General features: G+C 40.8%; 1 long non-coding RNA gene across 2 annotated transcripts; it reads left to right on the top strand.

The window, feature by feature from the left end:
* Window positions 1-491: 491 nt before the first annotated feature.
* Window positions 492-5,113, top strand: LOC309532042. 2 transcript variants are annotated; one of them, XR_014219542.1, is made up of 3 exons: window positions 492-593; window positions 2,864-3,067; window positions 4,692-5,113. It is a non-coding gene; the product is annotated as an uncharacterized lncRNA (long non-coding RNA). The 2 variants fall into 2 exon arrangements; XR_014219543.1 differs by having other exon boundaries at window positions 494-593; window positions 4,730-5,113.
* The last annotated feature ends 10,402 nt before the right edge of the window (window positions 5,114-15,515 follow it).

The raw sequence follows: 15,515 nt of genomic DNA, 5'->3' as shown, positions 1-15,515 counted from the left end.
AGAAAATCTCCCTTACATTCTTTAAATCCCTTCACAGAACTCTACTTTTCCATGAAGCCTTTGGAATAGACCCTTTCAACTCAGCACCCAACCCTAACACATCCAAGCCAAGGGCTCTGCAACTGGAAATAATCACCCATTCTTCCCCAGGTTTATTTCAGCCCTAATTTCCGCCCCTTCTTTTGTTGTTTTTGTGGGATGACCAACAGTTTCACCCACCTCTCATTCTTCGCAAAGTGCTAAGTAAATAGATGGAATGCCACACATCATCATAATTAGTGCTTCTTTTGGTTAAAAAAGGGGGGTGCTTTATCAACTTGTATATTGATAAAAGTGTTGCAGGTGCCAGCACAAAATGGCTGCCATTGGCAGCAAAGGGGGGGGGCCTGTGCTCTGTATCAGTGAGTACTGACCCCAAGAAGATTTGATTATCATCTTTATTATGACATACCATCATTGTTCCTATGGGCCATTCTGTTCCAGAAGACTGATGGACTGCTGAGAGCAGACAAGCCATCCATGGAAGCAACAGCAAGACACTTTTTCTTAATGAAGAAAAAGAAAAGCCCTTGGCCATCTTGTCTTTATTAAAAGTAAGATTCTGCTCCTCCTTGCGGTCAGGTACCAAACGTTGTCTACTTTTGCCATCACACAGTTGTACTTTGTTTGCACAACAGAATTTGACAGCAATCACATCTCTGCACAGCAGGTGTAACTCAATGATGGGATCATGATATTGGATAGGAAATGTTTATTTATACATTTATAACCCATCATTCCTCTAAGGAGCTCAAAGTGGTGTACATTGTTTTCTACTACTCCCCATTTTTATCCTCACAACAACCCTGTGAGTGAGGTTAGGCAGAGAGTGAGTGACTGGCCCACAATCACCCATTGAGTTTCATGACTGCCATGGGGACCCTGGTCTTCTGGGTATTAGGCCAATGCTCTGAGCACACTATGACACACTGGCTGTTATCTCATGAATAAGAAGAATGTGATGAATATCCTTCACCTGTCAGGGAAGCAAGGGGGCAAGGGGGTTCTGATTTGCTGATGAAACAAAGCAAATAAGAGCAAATAAGAGAAAGCTAGGTTTCCCTTCCTGTTCTTGGCTGGGATTCTTTCTTTGCTGGCCAAAGATACTGGAAACTCATTGGTTTGTAAAAGGGAACCTAGTCTTTTACAGCTTTCACAGACTTGGGGGGGGGAGCTTTGACAGATATGGCTTCCTAAGCACCAGTGAATGCTTTGAATATCTTTAATGCCCACAGTTAAAGATACCATGGAAGCATGCCATAATTAATAACAGTATCATATAAGCCATGCTTCGCCCAGCACCGCAGGAACCAGATTTCTCAATGCCCGAATAGGTCACTTCAGTGTTTCACCCACTGAATTAATGCTGAGCAATTATACCAAGCATTAAAAGATTCTCGCAGTGTTTGCAGCACATATTTAGAAAGCAGCTGTAACCTTTAGCCCAGTGGAGTACTTCTTTCTTTTCGGTATTGCACTCCAACAAAAAGATAAAGGGAAATGGAGAGAACATCTAAAGACATGAAGGTCAAGACTATAAAAATAATTGTATAAATTAAATGTTTCCCATGAGAGTTTGAATGTTTCCCATGAGTGACGTTTTCATGACATTTTGAAACAGTCCGAGGGTTGCTGCAAATGAGTGATACAATGGAAATATAATAAATGCCATTGTAGGACCATGATAACTGATTAAGACAAAATGTAAGAGGCAATTTTTATTCTTGAGAAATTAGAGTGGCATTTGCCCACCAATCCATAAAGGAAAAATGACCGATTCTGAGGTAAAGGCCACCTCAGATACCGTTTCAGCCGGATTTCTCCCTAAGTCCCACCAGCTGCCTTGCAAGAAGCATCTTGGTAGAGAGGGGAACCTGGGTGAAGACTACCTCAGCTGGACGTCTCCCCTACAGTGCCATCTACTTCAACTTATGGAGAGGATTCCAGGAAAGAGAGAGTGTGAGGGGCAAAAACCACCTCAGGAGCTGCTCCAGCTGGACTTTATCATTTATATCAAAGGGCCATGTACCACCACTTGCCCTATGGTGAGGACTGCAGGAGAGAGGGAGGCAATAAACACTTCAGAGCCTGACCCAGCTCTGGACTTTCCAGCTGGACTCCACCACCTTGCCCTATGGTGAGGACTGCAGGAGAGAGGGAGGCAATAAACACTTCAGAGCCTGACCCAGCTCTGGACTTTCCAGCTGGACTTTCCCTATGCACCACAGAGCCATTCTACTAGCCAGGGGTTGGCAGGATCCTGATCGGCTTTTTACATGCTATAATTGCAATAAGTAAATATTTTCGATGATCAAACAACCTGCCAGAAGTTGTCTCATGTTGATTAGAGTTAGAGTAGTAGCTCAAGCTCCACAAATCTGGGAAATTAGAAGCTGAGACTGTTAGCTTAATATATATGCCCCATGATCAGTAATGACATTGTACAAGGGCACAAATTGTACTAACGTACAACTCTCTCTCTACTTCTCAATGCACCCACATTTTTCCTTTGTCTGTCAGGCCAATTTCCAGATGGGGAGAATTATGGACGAGATTCAGCTAACTGGTCCCACTAGAAGAATCCTGTTCAAGGGCTTCCAGTAATGCAATGGGGCTTCCTCCCTCTTGTCCCACTAAATTGGCTCTGGGAGTGGGGGGCTTAGAGAACCCCCCAGACAGCACACAGGGGAATAAGAGGGGAGATCATTCAGCTGTTATAAACAAAGCATTTATGTTGAATTCCTCCCTGGGTGTCTGGGAAAAGCAAATATGATCCATGTTGTCTTGGTACTGTGTTGTCTTATGAAACACCTGTGCCCTACAGTATCACTGGTGAATCCTGTGAGTTGATCTACACTTTCATTGGTAGCTGGCAGGATGAGTAAAAAGTGGGATGACCCTCTTTTAGCCAACCTGATTGTCATGAACTGGCAGGGCAATGGGCAAGAGGAAGATGATCCCAGCAAGACACATTTGGAGACATCGTCAAGTAAATTGTGTAAACCGCATTCCAACTTATTAGCAACAGGTAACTTTTTAAATAAATTGTAGAATTATAATCGTAGACACCCCCCACTTTCTGCCACTTAACTAAAGGGGAACTCCCATATCCCTTTAATGTGACCACAGAGTTCAGTTTTCATGCCACATATAGTTCCTCTGATTCCTTCCAACAAAGTAAATGTTTCAGGATTGAAGTTTGTGTGTCTGCCATGGACATCCCCTGATAAAATTAAGATGAAAGGTGGGGGAGAAAATTAAAGGCAGCTATCTAAATCTGCTTCAATGGGGTCTAAACGCAAAGATAAAAATCCAATTGTCTGATTCCTTTTAATGAAAACTACAGCTTGTGAACTGAGAAGCCTTGAAATGGCTCCCCACAGAGGTAGTTATGAGCCAAGAATAACTAACTTACCACAGGAACTCATTTTTTCTCATTAGCTTTAAATTTGATTCAGCATTAACACAGAAGTAAACTGACCCCAAATTATTATCTCATTAATAGGAAGAAAACTTTGTTTTGAATCAGTTTGGGTATACTGTGGTCACATGTAAAACGAAACCATGGTTTGGCATTCCCTCAACAAGATCTGATCTTCCTCCTGTTCCCTCAGCCCCTCATATATTCTGGGTGAGGGTCAACCTCAGAGGCGAGGGGCATGTGGACTGAATAATAGAAGCTGTTAACCAAAGATGTGCACTGTTTCTTTCAATCTCTGTTTCTTTGGGAAATGAGTGCATTAACACTTCAAATACTGGAATGTAAGGAGAAACCTTCTGTTCATTCTGGGTAGGGCTCACTCCAAAGTACGGATGGACTGAACAATTCTATCCCATTTCACTCACACTAGTGATCAACTTTTTTATTTATAACATTTATTGGTTACTTTTTTGCCGTAGTGAGTCAAACAAAGGGACTTAGAATATTTTGAGCATATGTGGTGGGGATGTAACTATGTACACAAGTTCCAGAAGAAGGCTGCAATGGATATTATTATTGTTGTTGGCAAACAGGTCATGTTGGGCACTAAGTTATGTCTCTTACCCATTTTATCTCTTTTTTTTTACATATTTATGTTCTCCTTTATTATTCAGCCTGAGCCTTTGAGATCAGAAATGAAGCCTCAATCCTATACCCACTTACCTGGGAGTAAGCCCCATTCCACACTAAAGACACCATTTCAAAAAGACATGTTATTTATTCCATACTCAAAGATGTTCAGTTTTGCATAAGGGGTGAACCAGTGAATGTGTCTGCAATAATTCTATAACTCCTAGCTTTACCTCTGGAAATTCTCCCATAAGGAAGGCTGAATGATTCCTTTTAACTGGCTTCTTATCCTTCACATCTCATCTGAGAGCTAATCAAGAAAACAGATTCACAGCCAAGGGGCCCCTGATATAGGGGACTCTCCCTATCTTTGTGTTATTTATAACACATTTTTTGTGTGAAAACAAGACAGGCTTTCATTTAAAATAAAGAAGAATCTCTTTGACTAAGTGCCAATTCATCAATGCATTAGAAACAGAACATTAATCTGCTCCTCCCGTCTCTGCCATAATTGTAACATTTTCCTTTTAATGAGGTGGAGCAGGCGAATGGGAAGGTAATTGTGCCAATACTGATGGAAGGTTTCTTTTATAATTTTCAGACTAATGATGACATGCAAGTCGTATTGTTTCTTTGCAGCAAGGGGCCTTTCTCCACAAAGAGATGGAATAGCAGCAAAGGAGAGGCACAGAGCCTACCCAGAAATTGGTACTCCCCTTTCGGACCGGCACGCTTCTTTCTTGCACTCATGGCTAGATAATGAGGACTCATCTATTAGCAATATGAATGGGCTGGGCTTGCAGGCCAGATGAATGGAAAGGCAATGGGTTGGAGAAAGACGCAGAGGAAAAACTAGATTGATGCAAGCTGGCCAGCCTCAGTCTGCCATCCATATGCCACCCAATGGAATGGCTTTGAAGCTAATGGACAAACCTGTCTTGTCCCTCTTCTACAGAAGGCCTTGGAGATGGAAAAGGAGGTTTGCTGCAGTTGATTAAAGATGATGTTCTGTTTGCCATTATACTGAAAATTTCAGAGGCATTGTACAGCTATACTGAAGAATCTTTCCCATCTGCTGCTGTTCCTGGGCAAGGGCAAAATAGAAATGGGATAGCAGCTCAGGGCTGTGGCTTTTGGGACTTTTTCTGCTGGGGTTCAGATATTGCAATTTAAAATGCATGTGTATCATATTGAGTATGAAGGGGCGTGTGTTGGTGCTGCTGCTGCTGCTTTCTCTTTGAAACAAAGCCAAGGAGGGAGTCTGATCTGATCAAGGTTAATATTTGCATTTAAGGGGACAAGCTGTGGGAAATGCAGGGATAGTGGCCCCCAGATTTGCCAGCTCTGCATAGCCTCTTTGATGGGTGCCCCACTTTCCACAGTGGCTGTCCATGGAGGACTAGGTGATGATGTTGTGTTTACATGGCCTTTCTAGCCTCCCAAAGGAATGCAGAGTAAAACAGTAAACCTGAAATTCATACACAGACACTTATGTCCAGGAGTTTCTCACCACTAAGCATGGATGGGCAGGAGGTAGTTTAGGATCTACTGATAGGTCCTGGGATGATTCTTAGTAGATCAGCAAGGATCTTGGACTACTGATAGTTTAACAATAACAGCAAGTTGGGCTTTTGAGTATTTCCTGTTGAATGCCCAAGAGAACACATCAAGGCTTTTTCAAGCATCCAGCAGGAATGCTCAAAAGGCTTGGCTGAAGGGTGGCTTCCCCCCTTCCCTGCTACTCCCCTTCGCATGCTCCCCCTCCCAAAAGACCTTACTTTGGGAAAGGAGGCAGAAAAGGGCTCCAGCTCATGTCTGCATAGGTGAGCTACCTGTTCTTCCACCTTTCTCCTTCTCCAAAATAGATTTTTGGAAACTTGGCAGTATTAGGGTGGACAAATCTGTCCATTTTGGTTCCTCTCAATTTCTCATGTTTTCAGTCTTATGTTCAGTTATCTGCATTTCTACAGCAGTTGGTGAGTTTTCGTTTGAAAAATTTCCTCTTGAAAATTCACCGGCACTTTAATGAAGATTTCTACTTAAATAAATGTTATTCTGTGCAATTTCCCATTTTCCCAAAGAAATTTTCCACAATATTATACATTTTTGTGTGTTATTTTCACTAACACATTCATTTTTACGCACACTTTGCCCTACTATATGCAGTTTTGTTCACATGACTGAGTTTGAACTCATGCTGCTCTGAAAAGTGTGGATTAGAGGAACTGAATTCCCCCCTGTCTCAACTCAGAAGTAAACCCCACTGAGTTCAAAAACACTTACTCCCAGGTCAGTTTTCATGGGATTGCAGCTTTGGTATATTAGATAATTTCTGATGACACCAGTGTTATTCAAGAAACACAGGGGTCTACGTTACTCAATGGCCACGGAAGGGATTGTTTCAGACAGCAAGGAGTCTGTAATAATTTACAGTAGAAGGAGCTAATCTGGACATTTGTGGGTCCCTTCCAACTCTACAATTTGAACATTCTATGAATTTAGAGGCAAAGAAAAATGGCAGTTAACTAAAAGACCAAGCTTAGTATTCAGTCATTGGGGGAAAAACATTGTAATTGTAGGAATATCAAACAATGCAAATATTGTGGGTCCCTTGCAAGGAAGCATGATGCAAGGAAGCATGATGCTTGGCAGGGGGTTGGACTCGATGGCCCTTGTGGTCTCTTCCAACTCTATGATTCTATGATTCAAACAGTGTTTCACATACAACGTGGTAACCAGTCCTTTTCACCCATAAAATGTAATGCCAATAAAGCTGCTAAAATCATAACACTGGAATATGCCCTGCCATTATTTTACCAAAAGTGTTATGAGAAATAATGTTGGACAATAAAGCAGCTAAATAGGAATCCCTTAAGCTTTTTAATGGCCCTTTTCAACAGCAGTTTGAGGAGGAGGGCTAAGCATTGCCGTGGGTGATTAATATCTTAAAATGTAGTCGCATAAGGGAGAGCAAAGCACACATCTCAATATGTGGAACTGAAAGGGCTGTGAAATAAATTGCAAACAGCAATGCATTGGGGAATGAGAAGCAAAGACCACGTTGAAATGGATCAATAGAACATGCAGTCATTTGCAAAAATTAGCAGCAGATGGTAGTTGAAAATGTTTTCTAAGAATAAAAGGGAGAGAATGGATCCACAGGCAGAAGCAAACTAAACCCTGCACTTCAGAAGATGGGCAGTGGCGACAGGGAGTGGGGATATAAATTGTTATGCTGACTCACAGTAAGGCTGCATTCAGACTTGAGGTTTATTGGATTAGAAATTGGGAGAGAAGGGCGAGCCTTATGACCAAGAAAACTAATGTTCCTTTTTAAGGCTGCAGTCCCTCTTGCATATGAAACTGTGGCTTTTTAATCAATGTATCATCATGTCATGCTAAATTTTAAATGGTGGGAAGGAACAGTATGCTGGGACACCACTCCAAATTTCTGATCTGTCTATCTCAAGACAGACAATGGCAACACTGCCCAACAGATAAGGTGAGCAGGAATGGGGAATGTTACACAACAGAAGGCAGGCAATGCTAGATTTACACTTGCTCTTTCATTAGGAAGGCACCTGAGATTTGACAGTCAAGCTATGATTATTCAGGGCCAGGAGGCAGAAGGAGCTGACTTTCAATTCAGGCTTCTTTCAAGTCACCTATGTGATAACCATAACCAAAGAAAATCAACACAGAGTCATCAAAGAAAGAACCGGGGGGGGGGGGAGTACAGACCCCTCAGTACAGAACACAGCTGGAAAAATCTACACTGGGTTTGGAGAATCGTGTATTGATCAAATATTGAAGCAAAAGAAATATACAGGGCAGTTATACCAAATCACTGGATTCCACATGCAAATTTGCAGATTTGTTTATAAAGCAAACCCTCAAATCAGCCCTACCAGGATCTATTTGCCTAGGGTCAAGTAACCACTATTTGACCATGAGAGTGAAATGCCTTTACTCCCCTTGCCACCAATAACATCAGAGCAAAGAATTGAATTAACATAGATTTTCTGCCTAGAATGGTACATTTTCATGACAGTTATACAAGGCTGTTTAAAATGTTCAGCAAGGACTAAAATGTAATTTAAGCATTATCATTCAAAGATCCATGTAGATAGCAGACCAGAGTATTTACATATAACTGGAAAGGCAAATAGTACTCAGAGAAAAGACTCCGTCTTTGGATGCCACGCTCCTTGATTTGTTTTACCTTTAGCTTTTAAAAAAATAAAAAATGCTGCACCACCTTCCTATGAGGATTGGCCCACAAATAAATAAGTTCCCAGAGGAAGAGAATGATCCTGTTCCAACAAGATTCACAGGGAGGCACCACATATGACACCAGCCCTTGCTGGAGGAGGCTGCAAGTTCAGGAGAACCGACACACCTAGAGTGGTGAGAAACTCCAGCTCCAGATAAAGATGGTGCAACCTCTCTAGATTCACAGGATAACTTCAGAAGCAGGGAGCCCTTTCTAAATATATGTAAACTCCCTGCATGATTGGTAGCCTTGTCTTCCAGTGTTCTAAATCATATAGAGGAGTATAGATATAAAATTGGGCTTCCTGCTTCAAAGGTTATCCCACAAGATAGGAAGAGCTGGATGGAACCACATGACCTCAGGGGCCAGGCTATAAAAGTGCCCCTGCCCAGTCCCTATGCTGTTTCTTTGCATGAGAAATGCATGAAAGGGGCTGAACGTTCGACACTTCTCTGCTGTCCACTGCAAAGGGAAGGCAACTTCTTTCATAGTTAGCTGATGATCCCTGGTTTTATTTTATTTTTCTGTGGTTTTTTTATCATGCATATGTTGCTGTAAACTGCTTTTATATTTTTCATGAGCTTGCAGTCTGCAATGATCTTTTTGAAATAAAAAATAAGGGAAAGGTAAATTCAAAATGTGGGAAGCTGAGATGAAAGTAAGCTGCCAACTTAGAAGCCTGGGCACCTGGTTGGACCTTCACTTTTGTCAGTGCCGGAAGGTGGATGGCAGTGGTTGTGAAGTTTGCTCCCTGTGTTTTCTGCCTGGATTTCTCTCCCAATGTACCTTTAAAATCATTTCTTTGATTGCTGCACTCTTGCTCAGGAGCAGAATGGATGCTGACTTTTAGCACTGAGGCAGCTGCTAGCCTTCTCCTCCATTACCAGCAACCTTACCTAGCAGTTATGGGAGAAAATTCCCTTGGGGGGGGGGTTCAATGCAGAGGCTTAAAGCAGAATCCCAATTAGACTTTCATTCAGTAATGCATTACAATGCAGAGTCCAAAAAAATCTGTGAGAGCACATCCATTAACACACACCCTCTATAAGATAAATATGCATACTCCATCTTCGCCTTTCTCCAACCATCTTCTGCTACCCTATTGCTCCACCATCTCTCATCCAGCCACAGCCCTTGAAAACACTTACTCAGCTCAAATTTTTTTTTTGCTCTAAATGCAGAGTCTTCCTTGCCTCTGATCTGGAACTTTTTTCTTTTTCTCTAGCACTCAGTTAGGTTCCCTCATAACTGGTTCTTACCGGTTTTATGGCCAGGTCATCCCCTTGGCCTTACTCATAATGGATTTTGCAAAATTTCTATCTCACACTAGATAGGTGCTGCAGTGGGCTGGGAGTCAAGTAGTCGCTTAGCTCTGTTCACAGGCAGTGACCATCACATTTTGTCTCCCGTGGCACTGTTAATGCAATGTCTGGAGAGTCACAGCTTCCTCTTCCCTGTTCTCTGTTCTGGGCAAGTTGCTCTCCTGGCTCCAACAATCTTTTTTTTATTTTTTTACTGTGTCTTGGTCATTAAAATACTGCAGCATCCTTACATTTCATCAAGTATTAAATCAAAGGCTGGATGGCGCGTGTGCCTATGGAGCAATATGATTTAAGTAACACTTCACCTCACTACAAATCATTTACTGAATATAGAAACTGGCAGAAAGCAATGAGCAGATCATGGATATATAAGATTACAATTGCTATTATAAAGCAAAAGTAGTGGCTTTTTTCTCTCTTTCTCATGTGTGATACAAACAACAAAATAAACCATATAACCATCTGGGTCATTATTGATTTCAGGAAGCAAAAGATAGCCCACAAGCACAAGAATACATGAAACTTCTAAAACCTCATTGAGGCAACAATTTAAAGGATTTCAAAGTCTGTTTTTTATAAGCCTTTGGGGACTCAAATGTAGTATATTGATTAAACTTCAGGAACAGTTAAAGGCTGCTTCAGCATGTCTAATTAATACGGTGATGCCCTGATGCCCCTACTTGTTGTTTTACCAAGGTTTATTCTGTCAAATCAATTAATATTCATAGCCCCAAAGAAGGCATCCCCTGTTTATCATCTGATAAATCAATCGATGTATTGATCCATTTGAAATAATTAACTGTCTTGTCCTCCGGGGACTGCCTCCTGCATTCCCAAAGTGTCTAAAGGAGTTGCACATTAAAATGGAAAACATTGATGCAACTCTGGGGAAATCACACACAATACTTGTTGAGTCAACAATAGAAACCAGTGAGCTTCTAATAACTGCAAGCTTTCAACATAGTCAGCCTCTTAAATGATATTCAACAGATTGTCGAAATAATGTCTCTCTTGCAAGAACTGATCTATCCTGGTAACGATTGCTGTCATGAGATCTCTTCTCTTTGGTGTTTATGGATCTTTTGAAAATTCATCTCCTCCTAGCATGGCACAATCAAATCTGAGCAGATGTGCAGGGGAGTTAAGGGGAATGGAACCTATGGCACCTGTTGCAGAAGGCTTAGAACACAGAGGCAGAACCTGTGACCCTCCAGATGTTGCTGGCTTTAGGGATGGAGGATACCTTTGTCTCCTTCACATTTCTAGGCAAACTGAATTAATTTGCACACAAACACCCGGGCAAATACATGGCTCATAGCATCATTATCCTTCAGATTTTTCACTGCTCCAAATTTTCTAGTACACACCATTCTTGGCTATTGGGGAGTGGGGGGAAACATACCTAAATGCAATTGCAAATGTGTATTTGAGGATAAAATACATTTATAAATGCACATGGATAAAATATGTATTTAAATACGTATTTAGGGATAAAATATGTATGTCTAGGTTTGTATATGTCAACCTGAACCTTAACAACAGGGTCCCTCAAAACAATCGGAGAGTCGTAAAAGGGCTACCCTACCCAAGTATCTAAAAGCCAGAAAGAGAGAGGAACTGGAGGAGGAGGAGGAGGAGTTGGAGGAGGAAAAGGAGAGGCGGAGGACCTCCCATAGATACATTTATGTATCCTTCCATGCACTTCCATCCCACACTGTACTTACATGAATTTTCATGGTGGTTTAAAAGATAACAAGGAAGGAAAAACACACACCCAGTTTGTGTTTGATTTGTATTTTAACAGCCTTGTCTAAAAAGTTATTGAACCTCCATAATGCAGAGTCCCCTTTCAAGAGCAACAGCAAGTTGGTAAATTTTGAATGAAATAAATAGATCATGTCCCACAGCATTATCTGTTTGAATGAAGTAGTTCCCCAGTTATGTTGTAGTCATTGTTCTACATTAAAGTGATTATGCAAAACACTACGGATAACAATATAAATAGCTTCTCCTTCTTTCTCTTGCCCGCTCTCTCCCCTATAAGGGAAATGCAGTTTGGAGACTGCCAAAGCAAGAGAGTAACATCTTCAAAGATGAGGATCCACCTCTCTGCTTGCCACACCTGTCCCCATTCTGACCTGCTGTGGGCACCCCTGTTGCAAATGGTACTGGGCACCTTCTGTTGGTGAGAAGGAAACTGACAGATTGGAGGGAAGCGATAGATGCACAAAATTATTATAAGGAATGATTGGGATGGGATGAAAAGAACAATCTGTGTCTTGCTCAGCAAAGAGATGCATGAGAAGATCGTGAATATTTAAAACTTCTAAGACGTCCCGTGAAGAAGCGGAATTATTTATTGCTGCATGGCAAGTAAAAACTAATAGGAAGGCTTCCAATTAAGAACAGGAGAAAAACCACAGGGAACACTTCCTAACAGCAATATTATGGAGTAGCGTGGCGAGCTGCCATCTTACCATGTAGTGGAACAATCACACAAGTTTACTGCTCATCATGGGCCTGATGTTAATAATAGCAACAGTTAGAATTTATTTAATGTTTTCCCAAGAGCTAAAGGCACTTCATATACATAACAACACTGATAATTACAACAGGAATAAAATTGAGTGAATCACTTCTTAGAAAAATGTAGCAAAACACAAATATATGCCCTGTGGTATGTCTCATTTAATTTGATTGATATAAGTTCAAGAAGTCCTGCTAAGGTCTGTTACCCACTGCAGTGTTGCCATGTAGTTTGCACACAGATTATGAAAACCATATGGAAATGCTATGACTCTCTGATTTCACTCTGTTGTTTACCTGTATATGTAGCACAGTGGTCACTTAAGCCTTCAGTATTAAGGGTGGGTGGAGGGAATTCAATTCAGTACACATTTAAAAGCAAGCCTACATAAACTGCACTTTCTGAAACAATATGTGAACACAAGGCATCCTTTGAAATTTGCACCCCTCTTCATTTTGCAGTGCAGTTCACCAGGCAAATAATGTGTGCAAAATATACATACTAGGATAAACTGTGCGTCAAATGCATATAATAATGAAAATAAAATACTTTGAAGATATATCACTCAGCCCATTGATCGCATCTAAAAGACAAAATAAGATGAACAAGGTCACTCCACCAGAAGCCGACATCTGCCCTACTCCCGTGGAAGAACTCAGCAGATGGGAGAAACCGCAGCCAGCTACCCGGGAAATCACGCAAGAAAAATCCGAGCTCCCAAACCAAGCGACTATAACACTAAACAACAGCCTCGCTTTTGACACAATAGACTGGACAGTCCCAGAAGAAGAAGATCTGCTGAGTAATTTTACCAAGCTACCAGACAAAGAACAAATAAATATACTCAGTAAATTGACGAAACTGCAGGCCAGATTGACCGAAATTCATCAACAAGGTCAACAAAATGCAGTAGAAACAATATACAATCAAACTTTACACTTACCAGCCTTCTCCCCAAAATGCATAGTCAAAAAGAGAGCTACTAATGGAACTTTCAAATCTATAGATGCAGAGCTTCAAACCCAGCCTCCTTTAAAATACGAAATGGCAAGCAAAAACTTTAGTAAAGAGACCACAAATTCCTGGCTGAGATATCAAATACTAGCTCCAAACGAAATAGGTACCCTTTATTTAAGCACTACAAAGGACTCTAACATTGCCGAACAAAAGATGACTTCCAACAGACCTGACACACTGAGCTCAACACCAAATGAGACCAAAGAAATGGAAGTAGAGACTGAAAACAGTCCTACTGTCCATAACAGTCCACCAACCACAGAAATCTCTCAGGAACAAGGAACAGTTAAGGAAGAAAATCAAGAAAGGGAGGAAATTTTAATTCCCCGTATTTTAAAAAAGAACCTAACAGATCCACCATTACCCTCCCCACCGAAAGCAGCGACAAATGGCTGTATTTACACAAGACAAAATTCCTCGCTGGACTCAATAACAGAACTAGAATGACTAAATGCTGCCAACCACCCACCAACTCAAAAACGGACTCTACGCTTATTGTCCTGGAATATTGCAGGGTGGGGAAACAAAGGCGGAGACCCAGACCTAATGAACTTCTTTAAAGACTTTGAATTAATACTCCTACAAGAAACATGGTCAACTAGAGATATTAAAATTAATGGATTCACCTCCTATACGAAACCCGCATTGAAAACAAACACGAAGGGCCGGCCGAAAGCAGGGTTCTGCTGTATGATCAAAGACAAACTAGGGTTTGAAATCAAACACCTAGAAAAATGCTTACCACTTGCACAAGCTCTACTCTTAACACAAAAAGACGATACTTTGTTACTTATAAATGTCTATATCCCCCCAACCAAAAACAACAGCAGCAATGAAAATTGGTCACAACTAACCTCCTACATAGAAAATTTGACCGATAAATACCCAAATGCCTCACTGATAATAGCAGGTGATTTTAATGCTAGAGTGGGATCCAACAATGAACAACTATGTAGTAAACTAAATTGGAATACTGATAATGATATCGCACATGCCCTAAAAATAGGACATTCCTCCAGAGATAGGGTTGTAAACAACGAAGGCTTACGCCTACTTGAATTGTGTAACAACTTTAATTTACAGATTGTGAACGGCTCAACAAAAGGCGATAGAAGCGGGGAATTTACATACTTCTCCCCCCGAGGATGCAGTGTCATCGACTATATTCTTGTTCCTTATAATATTATAAATTTGATCATGGACCTCAAAATTGGAACGCGTACTGAAAGCGACCATCAGCCATTATTGTTGTCTATTAACTTAAAGGACGAAACTAAAATAACCAAATATAATACCATAGAACCTTCTCAACACAAACAAATGACTCAATTAAAATGGTCCCAGGAAATGAGTGCAGCAGTGGGGCAAAAGCTAACAGCCAACCTGAGAAAACAAGTACTATCTAATTTAAAGACCATTAATCCCCACAGTGATATTCCGAAAATCTATAATGAAATTTTTCAAATGTTTGCAGAGCTTAGTACCCCACCTAAAGGTTGGATACTTAAACATAGCGCTAGCCCCTGGTTTGACGATGAATGTTTCCAGCTAAAAAGAAAACTGCGCCAAATATTTAAAAATAACCGCACTAAACTAGAGCCCTCTTATCTTGATGAAAAAAGAAAATATCATCACATTCTGGCCGAAAAGAAACAGAAATACGCAACCCAAAAATGGCTACAATTACATGACTCAATTCAGAACAAAAACAACAAAGCGTTCTGGAACCTAGTGTATGGAGGATTAAAACCCGAAAATCAATTAACCCAATCACCAATTGCAGAATCCAAATGGTACCAATATTTTACTTCTGTCTTTAACAATCTACACAGTGAACTTAAAGGAAATGAGATCACTAAAAACAAAATCAATAAACTCCAGGAGTGGCCAAGGGTAGAAGAAGCGGAAATTAGAGAAATAGTTAAAAATTTTAAATCGGGGAAATCTCCTGGGCCTGATGGTCTACCAATAGAATTATTCAAGACCTATATAGATTGGTGGGCAGAACCCTTAGCTCAATTGTTTACTCTCATAGACAAAGAGGGGATCATACCTGAGATATGGCTAAGATCAATAATTATCCCAATCTTTAAAAATGGTGACCCAAAAGAACCAAGGAATTACAGACCGATAAGCTTATTATCAGTGATAGGGAAAATCTACGCTAAGCACCTTTTATCTAAACTCCTTCCCTGGATGAAAAATCTAAATTTACCAGGGAAAGAACAAATAGGTTTCTCTAAAGGCTGCTCTACATTAGACCACTGCCTTATACTTATGCATTTG

Source organism: Podarcis vaucheri (assembly GCF_965113315.1).
Source record: "Podarcis vaucheri genome assembly, chromosome: 5".
In the NCBI taxonomy this organism is placed as follows: domain Eukaryota; kingdom Metazoa; phylum Chordata; class Lepidosauria; order Squamata; family Lacertidae; genus Podarcis; species Podarcis vaucheri.
This window is presented reverse-complemented; position numbering and strand designations above follow the sequence as displayed.